This window comes from Nicotiana tomentosiformis, chromosome 12, assembly GCF_000390325.3.
Source record: "Nicotiana tomentosiformis chromosome 12, ASM39032v3, whole genome shotgun sequence".
Taxonomy (NCBI): Eukaryota; Viridiplantae; Streptophyta; class Magnoliopsida; order Solanales; family Solanaceae; genus Nicotiana; species Nicotiana tomentosiformis.
In genome coordinates this window covers 86,603,924-86,613,915 of record NC_090823.1, presented here as the reverse complement: position 1 = coordinate 86,613,915, position 9,992 = coordinate 86,603,924, and the positions used below count along the sequence as shown (strand labels likewise).

The window sequence follows — 9,992 nt, the reverse complement described above, 5'->3', positions numbered from 1 at the left end:
GGACAAAGCTGGAGCATCTACTACTAGATTAGTGTCTACCAATGTACTAAACAAACTAGCCGAACTTGGGAACTTTAATAGCTTTTGTAATATGGCTAGCAGCCCCTCTGGCTCAGGTATTTTTGATGCCCCTAATGAGACATCACCTCTCCTCTATGTAATGCTACTACTTAATTATTAATATAAATTTCGTCGTTCTAGCAAAAAATGGGTTCAAAGTGCAAGAAAAGAATTTTCATGCGTAATATCTACAACAGAAATCAAAGGACCGGTTAATAAATTAAAACAAAAAAGCAATTCTTGGGGCAAATTTTAGCGGGGAAAACATAGTTGATGCACAACAGTTCAACCAACTTGAAAATATTGTCATATTGTAATATATGACAAAACTATCTTAATTTTACTGGTAATTATCAACAAATAAATGAAAAAATATTATGTCACTAGACTAATAGACTATATTCAAACTACTTAACTAAATTCTTTTAGCAACAACCGTGAATGTTATCATTAATAATAAATAAATAAATAATTAATGTACCTAGAGCACCTAATCCTACAACCACCTTCTAAAAAGGGAGAAGTGAAACTTACGCCTCAAGACAGTCACTAATTACATTAGTAAACTTTGCACAACACATCTACACATGCATTTTCTTAGAAAATTTAAGTAAATATTTGCTACTATTTCCTTCTTAATCTGTGTGACTGCCACCTCCGTATGCACATTTACGATCCTTTAAATAATTTCCAATTCCTAGCTCTCCATATATGATAGATCATAGCCCCTCGCCAGAAATTGCAGTTATCACATCCTTCTTGAATTACTTTGAACGCTTCCTTTTGATTCTGCCTAAGACTTGCATCACCAACTTGCATTTGAATTCCAGCTCATTGCATAAGGGGTTCCCTGGCAGTTTGAGCCCAAGTGCAATCCACAAATAGGTCTTGATTAGTTTCCAGTTCCTGATTAGTTTCCAGTTCCTGAGTATCATATAAGCAACATGTCATATTTTTCACATGAATATGTAACTTGAGTAATCTCTAATTCCTAAGCAACCTTCATTGAACAACCAACCATATTATATATAAATCTATATTTTGGTTGAGCTACTCCACTCCAGATGGGTTCACTAATCTCTAGCCTTCTTTAGGTCACAATAATGGCAATTTAACTTGTTGTGACACCAAGTGCTAAGAAGAGAAAGACTTCTAAGAAGAAGTTCACTGCAAAGTCTGTTGATACAGAAAGCTCTCGCTTGGCAAAAAGAACCAGGTCTGCCAGAAAATCAAGAAAAGTGCAAATAGTGGAAGAAGATAGTGAAGAGGAAGAGGAGACTTATGGAGAAAAAGACAAGATGGTTAACTTTGAAAAAAAAATAATTTTGAAGGGGAGGCTTCTCAAAGATTTGGAAGAGGAAGGAAGGACATGGTCCTTCAGTTGGAAGGAAGGTTAGCCCGAGCTGAAATTGTGGAATTCTTTGCAAATTGTGAGACAGAGAATGGAAGGGTAAACAGTGTGGTGAAAGAAGTGAAGGTGAGCTTTAATGATAATGAGCTAGGGGAGATTCTAAAGATACCTGTTGAAAGCTAAATAAGCAACATGTCATATCGTTCACATGAATATGTAACTTGAGTAATCTCTGCTTCCTAAGCAGCCTTCATTGAAGGCCAACCGTACTATATATAAATCTATATTTTAGTTGAGCTATTCCACTCTATATGAGTTCAGCAATCTCTAGCCTTCTTTAGGTCCCAAGAATGGCAATTTAACTTCTTGTGACTTCAACTGCTAAGAAGAGAATACTTCTAAGAAGCCCCCTGCAAATTTTGTTATACAGAAAGCTCTGGCTTGGCAAAAAGAACCAGGTCTACCAGAAAATCAAGAAAAGTGCAAATAGTGGAAGAAGAGAGTGAAGAGGAAGTGGAGACTGATGAATAAAAGGACAAAATGGTTAAGTTTGGAAAAAGAACAATTCTGAAGGGGAGGCTCCTCACAGATTTGGAAAAGGGAGCAAGGACATGGTCCTTTAGTTGGAAGGAAGATTAGTCTGAGCTGAAATTGTGGAATTCTTTACAAATTGTGAGATAGAGAATAGAAGGGTAAACAATATGGTAAAAGGACTGAAGGTGAGCTTTGATGATAATGAGCTAGGGGAGATTCTAAGAATACCTGTTGAAGGCTACATAAGCAACATGTCATATTTTTCACATGAATTTGTAACTTGAGTAATCTCTAGTTACTAAACAGCCTTCATTGTACAACCAACCATACTATATATAAATCTATATTTTGGTTGAGCTACTCCAGTCCAGATGAGTTGAACAATCTCTAGCCATCTTTGAGACCCAATAATGGCAATTTAACTTCGTGACTCCAAATGCTAAGAAGAGAAAGATTTCTAAGAAGAAGATCCCTACAAAGTCTATTGATACAGAAAGCTCTGGCTTGGCAAAAAGAACCAGGTCTGTCAGGAAATCAAAAAAAGTGCAAATAGTGGAAGAGAGTGAAGAGGAAGAGGAGATTGATGAAGAAAAGGACAAGATTGTTAGGTTTGGAAAAAGAACAATTCTCAAGGGGAGAGTCCTCAAAGGTTTGGAAGAGGATGGAAGGGTCCTTCAGTTGGAAGAAAGGTTAATCTGAGCTGAAATTGTGGAATTCCTTGTAGATTGGGAGATAGAGAATGGAAAGGTAAACAATGCGGTGAAAGGGGTGAAGGTGAGGTTTGATGATAATCAACTAGGGGAGATTCTAAGGAAACCTGTTGAAGGCTACATAAGCAACATGTCATATTTTTCACATGAATATGTAACTTGAGTAATCTCTACTTCCTAAGAAGCTTTCATTGAACAACCAACCATACTATATATAAATCTATATTTTGGTTGAGCTACTCCACTCAAGATGAGTTCAACAATCTCTAGCCTTCTTTGGGTGCCTATAATGGCAATTTAACTTCTTCTGCCTCCAAGTGCTAAGAAGAAAAAGACTTCTCAGAAGAAGTCCTCTGCAAAGTTTGTTGATACAGAACGCTTTGGCTTGCCAAAAAGAACCAGTTCCACCAGGAAATCATGAAAAGTGCAAATAGTAGAAGAAGATAGTGAAGAGGAAGAAGATACTGATGAAGAAAAGGACATGTGGTTAGGTTTGGAAAAAGAACAATTCTAAAGGGAGGGTCCTCAAAGATTTGGAAGAGGAAGTAAGGACATGGTCCTTCAGCTGGAAGGAAGGTTAGCCCGAGCTAAAATTGTGGAATTTCTTGTAAATTGTGAGATAGATAATGAAAGGGTAAACAATGTGGTGAAAGGTGTGAAGGTGAGATTTGATGATAATGAGCTAGAGGAGATTCTAAGGATACCTGTTGAAGGCTACATAAGCAACATGTCATATTTTTCACATAAATATGTAATCTCTACTTCCTAAGCAGCCTTCATTGAACAACTGATCATACTATATATAAATCTATATTTTGGTTAAGCTACTCTACTCCAGATGCGTTCAGCAATCTCTAGCCTTCTTTGGGTCTCAATAACTGCAATTTAACTTGTTGTGACTACAAGTGCTAAGAAAAGAAAGATTTCTAAGAAGAAGTCCCCTGAAAATTCCGTTGATACAGAAAGCTCTGCCTTGGTAAAAAGAACCAGGTCTGCCAGAAAATCAAGAAAAGTGCAAATAGTGGAAGAAGAGGGTGAAGAGGAAGAGGAGACTGATGAAGAAAAGAACAAGATGGTGAAGTTTGAAAAAAGAACAATTCTGAAGGGGAGGCTCCTCAAAGATTTGGAAGAGGAAGGAAGGACATGGTCCCTCAGTTGGAAGGAATGTTAGCCCTAAAAAGTTTAAGATAGAGAATGAAAGAGTAAATAGTGTGGTGAAATGAGTAAAAGGTGAAGTTTGATGATAATGAGCTAGGGGAGATTCTAAGGATACATGTTGAAGGCTACATAAGCAACATGTCATATGTTTCACATGAATATGTAACTTGAGTAACCTCTACTTCCTAAGCAGCCTTCATTGAACAACCAACCATACTATATATAAATACTAGATATCCCGTGCATGTGTTGTGCACGGGCCTAACACGACCATAAGCCTAACACCACTGCACAAAATAGGTCCGAGAGTAAGAAAGATAATTTCATACTTGTGTAGTAAGATTACCCCCGAAAAATAAAATGACGAAGCAATACCATCCGTTGACTAAATATTACAACATAATACACCACATTCATTTGTTTAGCTTCATTAGTCCAATTGCATTTTTAGCTTGCTTCTATGAGAATGAGAAAGATAAAAACAATCAGATAAATCGTGTTCATGTTGGTAGTCCCACTAATACAAAATATTGGATAAAATTTGGACAGTTGCAGTTGACAACAAATACTTCATCTTATATCCACCTAAAGAAAAGAAAATCAAGCATTAGTATTATTGGTAAGACTTACATATGGTAGTATAACAATCATAAAATTCAGCTAGTTTGCATATTCAGCAAAACAATCATAAATTCATTAATTTTGGAGGAAAAAGAGGGGCATAAAATATCAGCATGGACTAAGAGGAGAAAGAAAAGATTCAGACACGGTAGACCTATTGAAATGCCCCCATCAAAGGCATGTTCTAAATCTGAATTGGGTCTCTTCTTTTTAGCAATCTATAGCTAGGCATTAAATAATGATTTACAACCTTGGAGGACCTATTTAGGGATATGAACCTTTAACCTATTTCATTGGAGGAGACTATCTTCATTGATTTTGGTATTGATGTAATAACTGAAAAGTGATACACACCAAATTTAAAATAGAAAATCTGCAATAGAAGCACTACCAGTATCACAATTCACAACCATACTCGCATATTCTGTGACTTAGGAGAGATCATGTAGTGGTATTTCTATTTCAATCACCTGACCCTACTCTATTAATGAGAACAACTGCTATCTATGTTGAATGAATGCGTCCAGGTTACTACAAAAATTTCTAGACAAATTCTAACTTCTGCAAATACTACTTCAATTGCCTTATTTCTATTATATACTTACAAGCAACGACCATCTCATCATGACCATCTATCGAAGAGATGCACCAAAAAGATCTGAAAAACATAAAGCAGATAAACGAACCTTCAAAATATAAGTTTTGAGTAGTATTTAAACACATGTTAAAGGATACAATGAAAAGAAGCATATTGCCAACGACAAGTCTGTTTTTTCATTTCCTTGCAAAACTTACTAATGACAAACTAAGTGAATGTGTGGGCTAAAGATGTTGCAACCTGATCATTCTAGATATGTCCATGTTATTGTCCTTGGTGGGGCTTCAGTGAGAGTTCATCATTTATAATTTGCTGCTTTTGAGGCTAGTGAAAAATATTCAACATGTTGTGCGAGAGATTTGGAAACAACAGTTATCACTTATCACATGCCATCAGTTCTTTCTCGATCCTTATCTATATGAAATAAAGCGTGCGTCTATACCGATAAGTAGATATTGATTGATCTCAACTAATCAAGGGGAAAATGTTTGATATTTTGGTCAATTCAAAATATCATAATAAAAATACCCCCGTACCCTGACAACTTAAAAAAAGTGAAAAGAAGAAAGGAATGTTGAGGCTAGGAATGAAGTGCAAAGAGAAAACTGGAGAAATAAAACTCACATGCAGACATCCACTAATCAAACAAATCAAATGCTCAAAAAACAAAATCAGAGAACATAGCTTACCAATTAATACAATCGCAGCACACCAGATTGATCGGCAAAGGACTGTCAATCCAACTAAAGAAGATACTATCATGTGACAGAAGCATTATTCAAAGTTCAAACTTGCCGCAATTATTACTCCCTCCGTTCCAGTTTATGTAAACCTAGCTATTTCCTTTTTGGTCCGTTCCAAAAAGAATGACCCCTTTCTAAATTTGGAAACAATTTAGCTTAAACTTCCAATTCTACCCTTAATGAGAAGCTTTTATAACCACACAAATACTCTGGTCCCCATTTTGACTTGTTTAGGACCACAAATTCTAAAAAAGTCATCATTTTTTCTTAAACTCCGTGATCAGTCAAACATGTTCACATAAATTGGAACAGAGGGAGTATTATTGAAAAAAATGGAAGGGAAGGAAAAGATAAAGCTGTAATTTTGATTACTTTTGCTCCACGCGTATAGTAGTCACCGGAACATCTATGTACAAGATAAAAAGTCATAAGCAAGCTGCGGTAAGGACTTTATTTTCCTGCAAAACAATTGTTGATGTATAGAAAACATGTTACTAATTTATATGAGGGAATCAATTAGGATATTTGCGAACGAACATTTAAACTTGTTGCTAAATTTTTATGTTTGAGTAGCTTAGTAACTTTTATTCTCTGTGTAAAAGCATAGGAGTTAGCAGGACTTCAGAATATGCAAGCATTTGAACTATCTCGGAGGAGTTGATTGAAATATTTCAAGAATTTCTCAAGGATTAATCTTCATTTCCTGCACATACTCTAGTCCCTCTCGAGATAGTAATTCTGGGGTTTTCACATTATAAAATGACATAAAGATGATCTCCGAATGATCTTCTTAGCTGCTACTTGATTTTCAAATGTATCAACCAAATCAGACAACCCAATGAATGAAAGCTCTTAATCTTCATTATACTCCAGCATAGAGCGATAATGTCTCAAATTCTAGAGTAATCTTAATATCTCGTTCTGAACACTTATGTCATTTGAGTATCAAATAAATCTCAGTTGTAACCTAAAAGCAACAACCATAAATTCCAGCTTTGTTTCTTTGATACTATGTTGTAGATTAGTTTTATGGAGTTACAACCAACAAATCAGAAGTAGAAAGATTCAAAAAATGACGAAGAAACAATAATAATTCAACGATGATAGATAAACAAAATTGATTGTCCTTGTAATATTGCATAGATCAGAGAGCTATTGTTGAAATGTGAGACCCGTTTGGCCATAGATCACTTTTGACACGGAACCAACCCCCAGAGGAAACAGAGGGACAACAACACAAAACTGCAGCACATCCCTATTTTTATTTCTAAAGCAAGAAAGAACAACGACACTGCCACTCTTCAATTAATTTCTAAATCAATTCCCAAATAGAATTTCAGTGCACCTTTATCATCTCACAACGCAATTCTAATGTGCAAAGTCGCCCAAACCTGTAGAAGTAAGAGGTTCTTACTCCCATGTAGTCTAAATACTTTTTTTCTTACTATTTTCTTCAATCCTTTATCTTCTTTTTTATAACAAGAATAAGTACAACTATAGATTTGTTGCCTAACATAAACTTTTCCTAAGCATTCATCCCACAAATCAAAGTAGGCAAATAACTTTAAGCTTTTCCTAATCATGTATATTCCAATCAATCAACCTCCATTCCATACATCATCCTATTTCTTTGGATGCTGTCATAGCCAAAAAGAAGTGACAAAATAAGACGGTAAACTTTCCTCTTCCATTGTTATCTTCGAGAAATAGAGTAAGACAGTGGACACATAGAAGGTTTGAAGATGAAATTTCATAAAGATACCCCACGCCCTAGATCACTTTCAGCATTCTAAAGATGCCAAGTGAATGTAGAAATTTGAAAGTTCTAAAAGATGGATATATATTCTTTGTTCCGAGTTGGCGATTTTGGTGTTATAGATGTAGTTTATTGTAAGGTCTGTAATGTTATTTGAAAAGTGTTCATGACGGCTAGTAAGATGATAAAGCCCATAATACTGTATGTAATACCCGAAAGAATTGTACTCTAGCTAGTTTGTTGAACATACCAGCACAATCTCGGTGTTGTTTGTAATTAGAAAATTTACCTTTTTAATCAAAAGCAATATAAGGAGAAAATATGGTCAAAGTATAGAATCAGATATGCTGAGCACATTTTTCCTGAAATAAAAAGAACTCAATTTAGTAAAAATTTTGATTCATATCTTCTCAAGCTCAACCTGAGACTATACTTTCCTAAAGTCGGAATAGGATCGTTCTCCACTTCACGAGGTTTTAAAAAGAACAACTTAATTTTGTAAATACTTCATTAATCATTTTTCCCAAATAAAGTTTTTAAACATATAAAATCTCTATAAGAAGACAAAAGTGAAAGAACACAAGTATTTTTCTTGGCTGTACATTAAAAATAAAAAGAATGCATTTGAAACATTAGTTTGCTAATTTCAGTACTGTTGAAGAAGCCTTGTAAAACATTAAATTCGGATAGCCTAACATACAATTATTTCTTGTTAGCTAAGAAGTCCTTTAAAGTATGCATCAACTACCGTCAACAGTCAGATAAATATTACTTCTCATTTAATTCTATCCTCTCATGTCTACAGCAGTTTAGAAAATCCACAAAATTGTTTAGATCCTGGGGCCATCTTACAATTACACCAAGAATACACAAACTGCAATGACTTGAATTGAATACATGCTAAGGCCCAATAAGTATTTTGAAAAAAACTATAGTTTCTTTCCACATTGTGCAAAAAAAGCACGAAGGAACTTATTACTGGATGTCTTTGTGAATGTAATAGAAAATCTCATGAATTAAGCATAAAAAACCTTTTGTTCTTGGGGATAATTGCATTTTTAATGAGTTACTAATATTGAAAAGGGGAAGTAAGTAAAAGTAAACCAAAATGTGCAGAACTTACCTGGTACAAGTGAAGCAATATTCCTTTCCCCACTTTCAGTTAACAACTTCCTTTAAGAAAAATCTGAAAAATCAATATTTTGGGACCATTATATTCCTACTAAATGAATACAAAAATATTCGGTAATATCAAAAGTTCATATTTCAAACAAAACCCAAGTAAGCGATACACTATTCAGTTTAATAGAGTCTCGTCAAAAAAAAAAAAAATAGGAGTAATAATTTTGAAAAAGAAGAAGATAAACCCAATTAAAGAACATTGTGTGAGAAAAATATTGTGCATGAGTAAATCAAACATATCTACTGACATGTATGTATAACATTCAATAAAATACTACCCAAAAGTTCAAGATGCCCAAAAAATTATATTAAAAACAGGATCCAAACACATGCATAGCCGAGAAAACAAAGGAAGATGCAAAGAAGGTGTCCAATTCCCTGCTTCTTAGTAGGAGAAACTGATAGATAAGTCACCAAAGAAACCCCAAATTTTCCATCTTTCAATTTTCTTTTTCAAACTTTCAGTTCATACACTTTGAAAACCTAAATAGACACAATTCAATAATGTAGCCACATAAGACTCACCAATCCTTGTAACATTAAAAAAATTAGAAATGGTAAAAGATAAAAGATAAAAGATATTCTCCATCTTCATAATAGCCAAAGGTAACACATAAATATTAAAAAAATGAACCCAGATGGGACTAAATCTAAAAACTGAGCAAAATATTAACAGGGGGAAGAAGAAAAAGGCATCAGCAAGAGAAAGAGTCGGTGGAAGGGAAATTGAGAAATGTAGGAAAAAGGAACTAAACCCACGTGCTGGGTGGAAGTCCATAAGTCAACATAGGAGAAGCTCACGTGGGTATCAACCATGAGACTGAATCACCAAACTACCCCTAACAAATATTTAAATACCGAAAAGGCCCTTAGTCGTCCTACGAAACTTCCCTTATTATATACTCCTTCCGTTCCAATTTATGTGAATTTGTTTGACTGGGTACGAAGTTTAAAAAAAATGAAGACTTTTAGAATTTGTGGTCCTAAACAATTCAAAAAGGGGTCCAGAGTATATGTGTGGTTTTAAAAGTTTCTAATTAAGGGTAGAATTATAAGTTTAAGCAAAATTGTTTTCAAATTTAGAAAGGGGTCATTCTTTTTGGAACAGACCAAAAAGAAAATAGGTTCACATAAACTAGAACGGAGGTAATAGTTAATATATTTTGGTTGAACTACTCCACTCCATATGAGTTCAGCAATCTCTAGCCTTCCTTGGGTCCCAATAATGGCAATTTAACTTTTTGAAACTTCAAGTGCTAAGAAGAGAAAGACTTCTAAG

General features: G+C 34.7%; 1 long non-coding RNA gene across 7 annotated transcripts; it reads right to left on the bottom strand.

Moving 5' to 3' along the window:
- Nucleotides 1–344: 344 nt before the first annotated feature.
- Nucleotides 345–9,470, bottom strand: LOC104087406 (uncharacterized). 7 transcript variants are annotated; one of them, XR_684285.3, is made up of 7 exons: nucleotides 9,239–9,470; nucleotides 8,655–8,717; nucleotides 7,821–7,893; nucleotides 6,148–6,233; nucleotides 5,722–5,787; nucleotides 5,040–5,092; nucleotides 4,175–4,398 (listed from the first exon to the last, which is right to left on the bottom strand). It is a non-coding gene; the product is annotated as an uncharacterized lncRNA (long non-coding RNA). The 7 variants fall into 7 exon arrangements; XR_684286.3 differs by having other exon boundaries at nucleotides 5,722–5,775; XR_011412626.1 differs by lacking the exon at nucleotides 4,175–4,398 and adding an exon at nucleotides 345–984 and having other exon boundaries at nucleotides 5,722–6,233.
- Between the last annotated feature and the right edge of the window lie 522 nt (nucleotides 9,471–9,992).